This window comes from Plectrocnemia conspersa, unplaced genomic scaffold (genome assembly GCF_051122295.1).
Source record: "Plectrocnemia conspersa isolate PC_06_02 unplaced genomic scaffold, ASM5112229v1 ptg000011l, whole genome shotgun sequence".
Taxonomy (NCBI): Eukaryota; Metazoa; Arthropoda; class Insecta; order Trichoptera; family Polycentropodidae; genus Plectrocnemia; species Plectrocnemia conspersa.
Genome location: NW_028277175.1, coordinates 13,536,861 through 13,552,961, shown reverse-complemented (window position 1 = coordinate 13,552,961; position 16,101 = coordinate 13,536,861). Strand labels below are relative to the sequence as shown.

The 16,101-nt window shown below is 31.8% G+C and overlaps 1 long non-coding RNA gene across 1 annotated transcript; it reads left to right on the top strand.

The window, feature by feature from the left end:
* The first annotated feature begins 5,057 nt into the window (after positions 1-5,057).
* On the top strand, positions 5,058-6,587 carry LOC148229576 (uncharacterized). Its single transcript, XR_015811438.1, has 4 exons — positions 5,058-5,154; positions 5,216-5,368; positions 5,454-5,731; positions 5,799-6,587. It is a non-coding gene; the product is annotated as an uncharacterized LOC148229576 (long non-coding RNA).
* The last annotated feature ends 9,514 nt before the right edge of the window (positions 6,588-16,101 follow it).

Here is a 16,101-nt window from a genome sequence, read left to right as displayed (position 1 = left end):
TACATTGAGTTCTATAAAAAGTTTTAAGAAAGTGTTTATCTCAATTAAATATTTCGGAAGTTATTTGAGACGTTAACTTTTCCCTAGAAGGTTTTAACTGGATCGATAAAATTCGCAATTTGTATAAAATGGCAAATATTTTAATGCAAAGTTGTGTCTTACATTGAGTACTATAAAAAGTTATAAGAAAGTGTTTATCTCAATTAAATATTTCGGAAGTTATTTGAGACGTTAACTTTTCCCTAGGAGGTTTTAACTGGATCGATAAAATTCGCAATTTGTATAAAATGGCAAATGTTTTAATGCAAAGTTGTGTCCTACATTGAGTTCTATAAAAAGTTAAAAGAAAGTGTTTAACTCAATTCAATATTTCGGAAGTTATTTGAGACGTTAACTTTTCCCTAGGAGGTTTTAACTGGATCGATAAAATTTCCAATTTGTATAAAATGGCAAATGTTTTAATGCAAAGTTGTGTCTTAAATTGAGTACTATAAAAAGTTTTAGAAAGTGTTTAATTCAATTAAATATTTCGGAAGTTATTTGAGACGTTAACTTTTCCCTACGAGGTTTTAACTGGATCGATAAAATTCGCAATTTGTATAAAATGGCAAATGTTTTAATGCAAAGTTGTGTCCTACATTGAGTACTATAAAAAGTTAAAAGAAAGTGTTTAACTCAATTCAATATTTCGGAAGTTATTTGAGACGTTAACTTTTCCCTAGGAGGTTTTAACTGGATCGATAAAATTTCCAATTTGTATAAAATGGCAAATGTTTTAATGCAAAGTTGTGTCTTACATTGAGTACTATAAAAAGTTTTAGAAAGTGTTTAATTCAATTAAATATTTCGGAAGTTATTTGAGACGTTAACTTTTCCCTACGAGGTTTTAACTGGATCGATAAAATTCGCAATTTGTATAAAATGGCAAATGTTTTAATGCAAAGTTGTGTCCTACATTGAGTTCTATAAAAAGTTAAAAGAAAGTGTTTAACTCAATTCAATATTTCGGAAGTTATTTGAGACGTTAACTTTTCCCTAGGAGGTTTTAACTGGATCGATAAAATTTCCAATTTGTATAAAATGGCAAATGTTTTAATGCAAAGTTGTGTCTTACATTGAGTACTATAAAAAGTTTTATAAAGTGTTTAATTCAATTAAATATTTCGGAAGTTATTTGAGACGTTAACTTTTCCCTACGAGGTTTTAACTGGATCGATAAAATTCGCAATTTGTATAAAATGGCAAATGTTTTAATGCAAAGTTGTGTCCTACATTGAGTACTATAAAAAGTTAAAAGAAAGTGTTTAACTCAATTCAATATTTCGGAAGTTATTTGAGACGTTAACTTTTTCCTAGGAGGTTTTAACTGGATCGATAAAATTCGCAATTTGTATAAAATGGCAAATGTTTTAATGCAAAGTTGTGTCTTACATTAAGTTCTATAAAAAGTTTAAACAAAGTGTTTATCTCAATTTAATATTTCGGAAGTTATTTGAGACGTTAACTTTTCCCTAGGAGGTTTTAACTGGATCGATAAAATTTCCAATTTGTATAAAATGGCAAATGTTTTAATGCAAAGTTGTGTCTTACATTAAGTTCTATAAAAAGTTTAAACAAAGTGTTTATCTCAATTTAATATTTCGGAAGTTATTTGAGACGTTAACTTTTCCCTAGGAGGTTTTAACTGGATCGATAAAATTTCCAATTTGTATAAAATGGCAAATGTTTTAATGCAAAGTTGTGTCTTACATTAAGTTCTATAAAAAGTTTAAACAAAGTGTTTATCTCAATTTAATATTTCGGAAGTTATTTGAGACGTTAACTTTTCCCTAGGAGGTTTTAACTGGATCGATAAAATTTCCAATTTGTATAAAATGGCAAATGTTTTAATGCAAAGTTGTGTCTTACATTGAGTACTATAAAAAGTTAGAAGAAAGTGTTTATCTCAATTCAATATTTCGGAAGTTATTTAAGACGTTAACTTTTTTCTACGAGGTTTTAACTGGATCGATAAAATTCGCAATTTGTATAAAATGGCAAATGTTTTAATGCAAAGTTGTGTCCTACATTGAGTACTATAAAAAGTTAAAAGAAAGTGTTTAACTCAATTCAATATTTCGGAAGTTATTTGAGACGTTAACTTTTTCCTAGGAGGTTTTAACTGGATCGATAAAATTCGCAATTTGTATAAAATGGCAAATGTTTTAATGCAAAGTTGTGTCTTACATTAAGTTCTATAAAAAGTTTAAACAAAGTGTTTATCTCAATTTAATATTTCGGAAGTTATTTGAGACGTTAACTTTTCCCTAGGAGGTTTTAACTGGATCGATAAAATTTCCAATTTGTATAAAATGGCAAATGTTTTAATGCAAAGTTGTGTCTTACATTAAGTTCTATAAAAAGTTTAAACAAAGTGTTTATCTCAATTTAATATTTCGGAAGTTATTTGAGACGTTAACTTTTCCCTAGGAGGTTTTAACTGGATCGATAAAATTTCCAATTTGTATAAAATGGCAAATGTTTTAATGCAAAGTTGTGTCTTACATTAAGTTCTATAAAAAGTTTAAACAAAGTGTTTATCTCAATTTAATATTTCGGAAGTTATTTGAGACGTTAACTTTTCCCTAGGAGGTTTTAACTGGATCGATAAAATTTCCAATTTGTATAAAATGGCAAATGTTTTAATGCAAAGTTGTGTCTTACATTGAGTACTATAAAAAGTTAGAAGAAAGTGTTTATCTCAATTCAATATTTCGGAAGTTATTTAAGACGTTAACTTTTTTCTACGAGGTTTTAACTGGATCGATAAAATTCGCAATTTGTATAAAATGGCAAATGTTTTAATGCAAAGTTGTGTCCTACATTGAGTACTATAAAAAGTTAAAAGAAAGTGTTTAACTCAATTCAATATTTCGGAAGTTATTTGAGACGTTAACTTTTTCCTAGGAGGTTTTAACTGGATCGATAAAATTCGCAATTTGTATAAAATGGCAAATGTTTTAATGCAAAGTTGTGTCTTACATTAAGTTCTATAAAAAGTTTAAACAAAGTGTTTATCTCAATTTAATATTTCGGAAGTTATTTGAGACGTTAACTTTTCCCTAGGAGGTTTTAACTGGATCGATAAAATTTCCAATTTGTATAAAATGGCAAATGTTTTAATGCAAAGTTGTGTCTTACATTGAGTACTATAAAAAGTTAGAAGAAAGTGTTTATCTCAATTCAATATTTCGGAAGTTATTTAAGACGTTAACTTTTTTCTACGAGGTTTTAACTGGATCGATAAAATTCGCAATTTGTATAAAATGGCAAATGTTTTAATGCAAAGTTGTGTCCTACATTGAGTTCTATAAAAAGTTAAAAGAAAGTGTTTAACTCAATTCAATATTTCGGAAGTTATTTGAGACGTTAACTTTTCCCTAGGAGGTTTTAACTGGATCGATAAAATTTCCAATTTGTATAAAATGGCAAATGTTTTAATGCAAAGTTGTGTCTTAAATTGAGTACTATAAAAAGTTTTAGAAAGTGTTTAATTCAATTAAATATTTCGGAAGTTATTTGAGACGTTAACTTTTCCCTACGAGGTTTTAACTGGATCGATAAAATTCGCAATTTGTATAAAATGGCAAATGTTTTAATGCAAAGTTGTGTCCTACATTGAGTACTATAAAAAGTTAAAAGAAAGTGTTTAACTCAATTCAATATTTCGGAAGTTATTTGAGACGTTAACTTTTTCCTAGGAGGTTTTAACTGGATCGATAAAATTCGCAATTTGTATAAAATGGCAAATGTTTTAATGCAAAGTTGTGTCTTACATTAAGTTCTATAAAAAGTTTAAACAAAGTGTTTATCTCAATTTAATATTTCGGAAGTTATTTGAGACGTTAACTTTTCCCTAGGAGGTTTTAACTGGATCGATAAAATTTCCAATTTGTATAAAATGGCAAATGTTTTAATGCAAAGTTGTGTCTTACATTGAGTACTATAAAAAGTTAGAAGAAAGTGTTTATCTCAATTCAATATTTCGGAAGTTATTTAAGACGTTAACTTTTTTCTACGAGGTTTTAACTGGATCGATAAAATTCGCAATTTGTATAAAATGGCAAATGTTTTAATGCAAAGTTGTGTCTCTCATTGAGTACTATAAAAAGTTAAAAGAAAGTGTTTAACTCAATTCAATATTTCGGAAGTTATTTGAGACGTTAACTTTTCCCTAGGAGGTTTTAACTGGATCGATAAAATTCGCAATTTGTATAGAATGGCAAATGTTTTATTGCAAAGTTGTGTATTATATTGAGTTCTATAAAAAGTTTAAATAATAAAGGCACAATATTTACTTAAGATTATATTCTTCAATAGCAATATTGTTGAATAATATAATCTGATATTATTTCCGCGCTAATGAGGTAAACTAAATGAATAATGAATTTAATTTAATAATAAATATAAAATAATTTAATAATTGATTTTAAAATAATTTAATAAATAATTTAAATAATTAATATAATTTAATAATTAACTCATATAATTTATAATTTAAATTATCTATTTAATTTATTATATAAATAATGTCATTTTTAATTCAAAAATATAAATTAAAAAATTATTTTAAATATATTATTAATTAAAATAATGTAATTAAACCATACAATAAATTTATTAAACAAACAAATGAATAATTAATTAATAACAACTTTTAAATGAAGAAAAAAAACTTTGAAAAACTGCGACCGTGAGTCAGCGGGCTTCTGTCTGAACCGGCCGAGCCGGGCGGCAAATTTTGATTGCCATATGTCTAATGCCGATGCAGCTGAATGCATGCGAATACCGGCCGAAAGCCGAGTGGCGTTTGTTGCGTGCGTACGGCTCGGCGTTGGTGCTGCCCCCAAGTGTCGATCGAGTGTACTGTCGTTTGTTTGTAACGGTCGTTTACGCGTGGGCGTCATTTACAACGCGGGGGTTGCTTAATAGACAACTACCACGATGGAAAATTTTCCCAAATCTTTTAACTACGTCGAGGTTGACGCTAAAACTTTTCGATGTCATATAAAGACGAACGAGGACGCGGAGCACTGATTAAAGGATACAGTGGGTTATCCAGAACAAGTTGGAATTGTAAAAATATGAAAAAAAACCCACACGATATATTTCACAGTAAGTACCCTAATTAAACTAATAATATAAATAACAGTTGTTTTATAGATAATTATTGTAGCATTAGGAAAGTATGTCATCATTCCCAAGGCTGGAAACTTGACCCTTCGAAAAGAAAGCATTGTAAATCAAAAAATTTGTTTTGAAAGCTGAAGTGGACGTTCTTGTCAAGAAGGTCACTTGTAACACAATGAAGCGTGATAAATATCTGAAGGTAATTTCAATATGTTTTTTTCCTTTTGATATATAATTCATAATTATACATACATATTTGATATGAATTCTGTTTAAATTTTAAGGACGGATATCAAACAATAATACAATTTATCGGAGACTATAGTCACGTATAATAAACGCAGAGACGTTATCCTATTTGCCTCCATCTGAAGAAATCATAAATAAGTTTTATGGTTATTTTGATATGGGATTAAAAGTTGGCGAGGCTATGAGACATCACAAAGCTCCACTGCTTTTAGAAATGGCAGATGCATCAATTAACCCAAAAATGCATACTATTCTATATTCAAGGGGAAAATGAAGAGATTATACTTTGGGTACACGTAACGACTGTCTCCAGGTAATTATATTGAAAATGAATATGTTCGCAATGTTTCTATGAATTACTATGTATTTATTAATTACAGATTTTAAAAGAGAAGATACTACTACATGAAAAAACAGGACATTTCATTAAATATAATCAATCACCGTTTGCTCTTGTTATTGTAACGCCAATGATGAAAAGAGCTCATTCTCTGCCTGTGACTAACGATATTGTGTTCATAGACAGCACTTCCTCTTGAGATGCGGAAGGCCATTCAATTACTTTTATTTTAACGGCATGCAGCATTGGAGCTGTTCCTCTAGGTGTTCTAATAACAAAAGGGCAAACACAATCTGAATATCAGGCTGGATTTCAGTTGTTTAATTCTGTTGTAGGTATCACGCCACAAATTGTCATGATGGGGATTTTAAATTAAATGAAAATAAAGAAATAATTTCAATTGATAATAACTTAAATGTAGACATTAATGAAAAATTAGACGATATTTTTTTTTGTCTTAAAAAGATTGTATTGCATTAATTAGGGGGGGGAGGGGTATTTGATCCCAATTTGGCCAAAAAACTTCAGGACGCTTTTAAAAAAGTAACTACTGACCATAAAAATATAATTAAACGTAATTCTGGTTCCAAAATTAAAGTTCAACCAACGGCCATTAGTAGGCGAAGGATAGGTATAACCAGGGCAACTCAGTTGTACCTTCAGGTCGCCCAGCACTTTCAAATAAATTAAAAATAAAACGTTTAAAACGGTTGCATAATTTAAGTTTTAATATTAAAAATAATAAACCTAATGGAAAGTCACATGGAGCAGCACATTAATGTATGTACATACATATGTATGCATTTTTTTTATATTTTTATGTCCTGTCATTATCAGTTTTCTTTGCTGATTCTTTCTGATAATTATTGTAAAATCAGCGGATAAAATAAAAAAAATTTAAAACTTAACAATTCTTTGATTTGTTTTATACTATCCTTATATTTCATCAATTCATTTCTTCAATCATCTTTGCAATCAGTAGCCAAAAAATAAGGAGATGCTACATTTGCCAGAAACTGAACTATGAATATGTATTACATTATAAATATCGAAAAAAAATATTTGTAAGGAACATTCTCAAAATATATGTATTAAATTCATTGAATAAATTTATAACGAATGAATTGATTCATATAGACCATAAACCAGCGCTGTGGAGTCAGAGTCGTGACATTTTAAATGGAGTCTTGGGAATACATTATGTGAGGCAGTTTTTCGGAAGCGGTGTTATTAAAGTTGCTTACTTATAGCAATGCTTAGATGCTTAAAATAAAAAAGGAAATAACCTTTTTTCATGCGTGTTGATTCAAAATATTTATATGGGTCGAATAAGACCCGAGGGACTAAACTATATAGTCGATTTGAGAGCCAGATGAATGTTAATGAAAACGTGAACTTCTACTTGATAAGTTACGGAGGTAATAGAATATTTTTATAGTAGATGGTACTTTCTGCATAAAAGAGAAAGGTTGACTTAAAATAAATTAAACAGAGTTCCCACTATGAATGATAAGAAGTACATATTGATAATAAACAACAATGTTTTTTGGGTTCTTATTCATCCCTAAATTATAGTTACCATTCCGTTAGTGGCGCTGGATCTGAGGTCACTCCACGAGTTTTTTTTTTGGTAGAGTCCTCCCCTCTTCTGTCTTCTATCATCCTACTTGGAAGAGTTCTACGTGCCACTGCATTAGTTACCTCTGCGTGGTGCATGGTACGTTCGTTTAAGGCCGGTGAATCCTTGCCACCAAATAAGTGAAGTTTCTTAATTATTTTAATTTAGACGTATTTTAGTATTACGTATGTGCATTTATTTAGTAGTCATTTTGAATGTTGTACATTATTTTGGTACCACGTGTTGGACTGGATCCCACATATCCTGTAAGAAATGAAGGAGATCAATCCGAGCATCTCCACATAGGAAAGCGCTGCCGCCCTTGTTTAGAATTGAAGACGAGAAGACTGGCTAAATATAATTGTAAATTTTGACGTTTGTAGTTGCACTAGATCGACACTTGGGAACAGCGCCGACGTCGAGCCGTACGCACGCATGCAACTACACTCGGCTTTCGGCCGGTATTCGCACGCATCAGCTGCATCGGCTTTAGATATATGGCAGTCTAAATTTATCTCCGGGGCGGACCGCCCTCCTCGCCCCCCCCCCCATAGCTACGCCACTGATTACACACTGCCAGCTATATCTAGTTTTGCATCTCGGATTACTTTTTCTAGGGCAATGTTGAACAGATTGCACGCTAGAGCATCGCCTTGTCGTAGGTTGTTGAGTGTTCGCAAAGATTTTGATAGATCATTTTGTACTCTCACTTGGCATTTGACGTTTCTCATTGTGTGTTTTACCAAGGAGATTAGTTTATTTGGTATTCCTTAGATTAGTTCACGCGTAATAAATAGCGACGAAAAAACTACAAATTCTTAAATACTCACAATTGCAAAAAAATATCGTGTCGAAGATAATTTTAGCCTTTTTTTTAAATTATATTCTGAGATCATGTAATGAATTATTAAAGTACTATTAGGGGGGGGGGTACAAATTTAGTTTTTGCTTGGGGCGCCAAATAACATAGGGCTGGCCCTGGTTATGCCATACTAGGTCGAAGGCTTTTTCAATATCTAACATTAAAAGTTACGGTTTTTTTTCATATTGAAATTAGCGCATATGTGTTTTGTTAATTTATTAACTTGGTGTGAAACCTAACTGTTCGTTAATAATTTTTTTCCTAATTAGATTATTATTTCAAATATTTTATGATTTATAAATATTTTATATTTTATCAAATATTTAAATACTATTCCAATTACTCGAATCATCAACTACTCGAGTATCGAATAATAAAATTTTAAAATACTCGAGTACTCGAGTACTCTTGAGTATTTACCAAATGTACCAAAATAGATATTATTATTTTAAATTCATGCATATATTAATAAACAAATAAAAGACTCATGTTATTTTTTACATATATTTTAACTTGAGGAACATATATTTTAAAAACAATACATAATAGTAATATATTTTCGATTTTCGAGTATTAATCGAGTAATTTTCAAAATACTCGATTATAGAGTACTTGAAAAGCAAATGAGTATACTCGAGTATCGATTACTCATAGGATGTGTAGGACCTTTATTGGGTTATTTTTTATTGGATAATTTTTTGCTGTTTACCAGATAGTTGGGAAATACCCTAAAGACAGCATAACCATAGGGATTAAATATGTTTGGTAATATGATTATGGTTAATTTCTTTGTTCTACTGAGCGAACAATTAGCAACGTAGCGACGTAATTTGACGTCGACTCGAAGCGTTGGAGATAGGGTCATTGCATGCCCAAAAGGTGACGATTTGGTGCACATTGTGGTCAGGCGGTGTCATTGGGTCTTACTATTTTGAAACGATGAACTGTAACAGTCAATGGTAAGCGCTATAGACGCATGATAACCGATTATTTTTGTCACGAAATAAAACATATTGAGGTGAAAGACATATGGTTCTAACAATACGACGCAACTTGTCATGCATCGGGTGCAACGTTGAATATTAAGTTCGTAAAAAAGTTTGAAAACTGAAGTTGGATCACCCTTAAATACAATTTTCATTATATATACAAATATTGTTATTGTGATATTTTTTATTTTTATTGAATTTTAAAGCAAAATTTTACAAAATTTCATACATAATATCACAGTAATGTAGACATGCGCCTTTTTTAGGGTTTTTGTAAAACGTAAACAAACATAGTACTCTCTATAAAGGCGCTGAGTTGTTGGGCAAAGTTTTTAAAATTATTTGCAATGACTTGATGCGATATAAAATATGTTCTCTTTTTGCATAATTTTACAAATATCGTTCCAATTAGAATTGGCTCTAAAATTACGTGTCAGTCTCAGAATGAATTATTAGCAGGATCCAACACCACATTTTGTGGCACAGAAACATTCAGGACTCGCAGAAGGATTATAGAATCGGCGATCAACCACAGGCTGTCAAATCTGGAAGCGTAGGTGATGCGGATAATGGCGTGCGCAAATAAATACCTATAACGGCGGCGTTGCTTGCAAACAACGCTCGGGAAACAGAACCATGGGGTTGCCAGATCAAATATTTACATATGCAATAAATCGGGGTGAGGGTAGAGGAGGGTGGACCGAGATTCATTTGCCCGCGGATCCCATCCGCAAAACCGACCCTGTAAATACGTTTTCCATTATTCCGGCGCGTCCGTCGCGCGAGCGCTCAAATAAAATATGGACCTCATACATCATCGCACAAAATAGTTATGGACTAGACAAAAGAATTAATGTGGACTATACGTATATGTATGTGTAAATGTTTTCGCTTTTGTGAATGGCTAGTGACGTAATGTGCTCAGTTGGTTTTTGCTGTCCCGTTTTTAACTGATCGTCGAATACATTGAGATAAATCAGTTTGTTTGTGAATGCTTTTGGAATCATTACTTCACGGATTAAGTTTGTAAAAATAACTATTATTTAAAATTCAATACGAAATTTCAATTGAAATATTTTTACATTTGAAGCAAGAGCTTATTTTTAAATGCAATGCGCTGGGCAGAAACATGGACGTTGGGTACCGCCGACAGTCAGAGACTGCAAGTGTTTGAAAAAAAATATGCGGAAAAATTTTGGCTCAGAATGCGACCGAAGGACCTTTAGGCGGCGGTTTAACCATGAGCTCTTAGAACTCTATGGTGAACCAGATATCGTCGAGTTTAATAAAACTCAACGACTCCACTGAGCAGCACACGTAACCCGCATGGAAGATTAAACACCGCAGAAGCGTCTGACATTTACCAAACCAGATGGTCGGCAAAGAGTAGGTAGACCACGGCCTTGGTGGCTGGACGGGGTGGAGGTGGATGTGAAGATTCTGGGTGTCAGGCTCTGGAGAAGAAAAGTACAGGACAAGCTGGAGTGAAAAAATCTTTTGGAGGCCGCATATAGTTAATTATAAAAGTATTACAAAATATTAAATAAGTTTTCCTCAATTGTTGCATATTATGAAAATGAGTTTCTTGTGACGAAGGAGAGAAAACATTTAATTTTCACTTCTAAGGGCATTGTTCAACTTGAGTACATAAATTTATTTGATCAAGTATAATTACTTTTCTAGGCTTTTCTCACAGAATACGTAAAATAACTGGCACACTCAAGCTATATATATCTAAATTTTGTGTCACATTGTTTCCTAATAAAAATTATGTTTTCCGCATCGATTGTCTGACCTTAAATATATTCACTCTATTGTGTCTTGTGCGTAGGACATTTCACGCAAAACTAGACTCGTTCAATCGACCCTCGTGGGTTGTTCGGGCGAGTTTTGTTTATTTGTTGTGTTAAGAGGTTGTTTTTCCAGCCGTCACGCACGGTTGGCTCTCATCAAAATGTCCGCTTTCCAATCTTCGATTTTGCCGAGAAGAGAGTTATTGCAAAAGTTCGCTACAGTAACGTCTGTCGACGGCTTCGGCTCGGATCTAATCAGCACTTAACGCTCCAGCAATACCGACTCACTTTGATCGAACTTTGTACGCCCGACATTCACATATTGAACAATGTTAACACAATTCTTTACAACTGCAAATGTGATATTTCTTTCATAGATATACTCCATTTGAGTTTTTCGTTTGCTGTAGCAATCATCTAGTCCAGTGATAGCAAAACTAAAACTTGCGGGTCAAGTTATAAAGTATTATTACTCGAATACATAAATCACATATTTGTTCAAAAATACATTTTGAAACAACATATCTTATTCATTAATAGAATATGTAATAAAAGATATTCAGCGTAAAAGCATAATTACCAAAAAGCCTAAATATAAGTAAAGAATGAATATTGCCTTTAAATGTTAATACTTATCTTAAATTTGTTAAAAAGCTCCAAAATGTATGTTTTCTCGGAACAAACGAGAGTATAAATATAGATGTTGAAATTATTTCTAGATATACATAAATCAATATATGTTAATAAAACAGATCTATTTTGAACATTATCAACAAAACCAGTGTGATATTTATAAAATATTTTTCGTAAAAGAATACCGAATTGTTCATTGATTTTTTATCGTACAGGTTGTGCGTAGTCGCTATGATAGTAAATATGAGGTTTCGTTGATAAAACTTTTTACAGAATGATCCAATTCGAGTTTTCTATATTGGCAGCACTGTAAATCAGATAGCTGTCAATAATCACGCGTGTAAAAAGTATCATGTGTTGGTTTGCAATAACACATTTACGAAATGTATCACTTAACGCGTTAAAATTGTTCAGCTCTTTTACAAAAATATAAATTCTGTATGAACTGAGTATTGAAATTAATGAGAAGGTTATGGTCAATGAGACCATAATCTCTAGTCAACGAAACTAGAGGCGTTAGAAATAGGGTAAGGCCTGTGCATCATTATGTGTCGGGTCAGGTTTTGGTACCGCGTTATATACACGACCATTCGGTTCTGCAGTAACCCCACCACGCAAGCTGGTAGGGATCGGAAGCGTAAGATTGCGGGCGTACAATTCGACGGATTCCGCAGGCAGCATTTGTGTATCATGAGTCACTACAGTACCATAGTGCCTGCTTTACAATTTTTAATATGTATTATGCACGAATTTAATATGATTTTTGATCTGCGATTATTAGACACAATTATTATTCAATAATTGTATTATAAAAAATAAAATTTAAATCGCACCAAGATGTCTACAATAATCTAGTGCTAAATAAATCTTTTATCTTATAACACAATCATCGCATAAGTTGAAATTATTGCCAGCATATGAAAAGATATAAAAAGTGGGTTTAATGTGTGATATAAACGCAGAGTAATAATTATAATGGTATACCCGCGATAAAACTATCCGATTCCGCTCCGCCAAAAACCGCCATTTGTTACTGTCTCGGTAGATGAACCAAGATGTCCACTTTAGTCCGGGAAGAGTGGTGATTCCTCAGAACGGAAATTAATTTCGTCCATTAATCGTGCACAACTCTCCTTCTGTGGCGGATCTCTCGGTATCATTTTTGGCGATTTAAACTGAATGGGAAATGAAGATGAAGTTAACGGAATGACACCGGACGAGTTGCCATTTTTCCCACAAATCCCCCACTTCTTGTCGTCGCCGTCAAAAATACGCTTAGAGCAATAAATAAGGGTTATTCTTTAGTATTAAAATATTAAATGTAGTGTTATAGTCATAAGGAGTTTGTGTAATGTAATATGTGATTGCGCATTAAGTTTGTTAATGTGCTTTGTCAACAATAGTCTAGACATCCAATAAAGAAATACAATATATTTTATTAAGCAACGTCACAAACGAGCGCAGACAAATAAGCGTGCATCAAAAGAGCGCTGCTTTATAAGCGCTGCGTCATAAGAGCGTTTACCAAAGTAGTGCTGTAACAAAATAGCGTGCGTCAAATGCGCAGACAGTCATATGATCGCTTGACAAAAGAAGCCCGCCATAAGAGCGCAAAAATACTTGGAAAAAATTAAGTAATGAATATTTTAGGAATTAGGTATAAAAAATATTATATAAGTAAATTGTGAGAAATATACAAAAAATAAAAATTCACGAGATATAGGCGGTAAAGCTAGTATTTTATGTGCCAGAGCGTAATGACTATTAAAATGATTAGTCAATAAAAAAAATATTATTTATTAATTATTACGTACATACGAAAGTATGACTCCCCATCCCCATAGCTCCCCAAACGCTGGTTTTGAATTTATCATTAGATTTGTTCTGTAATGTTTCATTAAATTGACAAATAATTATCGACTCGACTTGCAATAAATGCGTACAGGTATATGGCTCGTCAGCCCTTTTTTCATTTATTTTAGACAACTACACTATATCGCGAATGTCGGCCGAGTACGAATATTATATAATATATTTTTTTATTTAAACGATTATTGTTTTATATTTAAAACTGTAAGAAAATTCATGTATTATTAAACTCACACATATGGTATACATGTTTGTATATCGAAAATTTCTATATCTATGGTCATAAATGAGCCAAGACCTTGGGTTAATTTAGTATTTTAACTAATTATTGTGTTTAATATACTTATACAATATTTTTTTTACTGTTCTATTTGTATCAATACTACCCTTTTTGGAATGGACAAAGCACGAAATTCACAAAAAAATAGTTTTATCGTAATCGCGAAAAATTTAGGTCTCTAGTAATAACATATTAAAACTTTTTTTATTAGTGTGATAATTATATCAGACTTATAAAAAAAGTATTTAAAAAATCATACAGATTCACCAATTACTACTTTAAGTTTTAATATCGTAAAAATAATTTTAAAGAAATGCGTATCGTCCGTGTCATTCACCAATGTTATGCGTTGCACCTGGACGGCGGTGAAACTTTTTTGTAAAGGATTACAAATATGTATTTAAAAAATCATAGGTAACTCTCTTTTTGATAATTATACAATTGAAAATGTCGTAAATTTGGCACATATAAATTAGATTTAAATAATATTGTTCATATAAATAAACTTCAAATCATCGACATTATACTTTTAGTAGGTCAACATTACTACAAAGGTGACCTTTGTGTCACTCTCGCAATAAAATAAATCGAATGAGAGATAGATATTTTAAAAATAAACAAACAACTTGCATTAAAATAATTCGAATTAGAGATAAATATTTAAAAATAGACAAATTGTCAACCTTTGAAAAAAAATATTTTTTTGTAATCTGAGATGCACAACATTTTAATCCTTATGGTTGCATAACCTTAAACTCGTTTGAACTTGTTTATGCATCTCGAAATATTTAAAAAAAAAATCAGTAGCTATGCGACAGCCGGCGCGTGAACTGTTTCGTTATATTTTTCTCGAATAAGTGTTTTCGTTCATAGTTTTTATAATAATATCCCTTTCGATGTTTTTAATTAGCGGTGCATTATAAAGTGATTTAGTGTATGTGTTTAGAATTAAGCAGTGTATAATTAAAACGAGGTCGTTGCACCGGCCCGGCGATGGCGTCCTTACCGACGCAGCGCCTAATGTCTTTATAATTTTCTGTGTCTTTCGAATATAGTTAACCCTTTGTGCTCGTAAGTCGACAATGTGTCGACATCCGAGTGTATTCCAAGCGTTGCATTCTTACGTCGACAAAACTTGAAATGCATTTATTGGCTTTGTGTTGGAGCTAATTTTGCCAATTACAATTTATTATTGGTAAAAAAACTTCTGATTTACGAATGTAAGTTTATTGTAAAAATTTTCACCGGAACATGGCCGGACCGAGCGGTCTTAAGGCCACATAGCGCTTACTTGACAGTTTTACGTTGTCAATTATTCCTGTTAAGCTGATTTTTTCCTATAAAGGGTGTCTATATTTTTATGATATGGGATGAAACGGGATTATATGCTCTAATTGTGTATAATTGTTACTTAATATTGTGTGTTTGTTATGAAATAAAGAGATTAGAAAATTTAGTATGATGGAAAAAAAGAGCGAGATGCAAGCAGAGCTCGCTACATCGCTCGCACTATTAAAATGAGCGATTGACAACTATCGATCTGGGTATCGACATTTTTAGCGGCAACTCAAATAATAATATTAGTCTTTTCGAGCTAGTAAATTACTAAGTTATGTAAAACAGAATTAGTAATCTGTGTTTTAATTATTTTTAAATACATATATTGATTTATTTTTAGAAATTATTCATATAATTATGAATGACGATATAATAATGGATGTTTATGGAAGTGTCGATGAATTTGATATTAACCGTGTTTATATTACTGTGACAGGAATGATATCTAAGCACTTGGATTATGCCAATTTTTGATGCAAAAAAAAAAAAAAATTAAATATTATGACAATAAATTAGTAAAGTGCCACTGATGTATATCGTATGTATGGGGATGGGGAGCCATACTTTCGTATGTACGTAATACTTATTAAATAATAATATTTTCATTGTCTAATCATTTTAATCGTCATTACGCTCTGGCACATAAATACTAATTTTACCGCCTATATCTCGTGAATTTTTATTCTTTGTAAATTTCTCACAATTTACTTATATTTTGTATACCTAATTCCTAAAATATTCATTACATAATTTTCTCCAAGTATTTTTGCGCTCTTATGACGTGCTTTCTTTTGTCAAACGCTCAAATGACTGTCTGCGCATTTGACGCACGCTATTTTGTTACAGCGCTACTTTGGTAAGCGCTCTTATGATGCAGCACTTATAATGCAGCGCTCATATGACGGCGCTCACTTGACGCACGCTCTTTTGACCGGCCGCCATTTTATTACTATATATCATG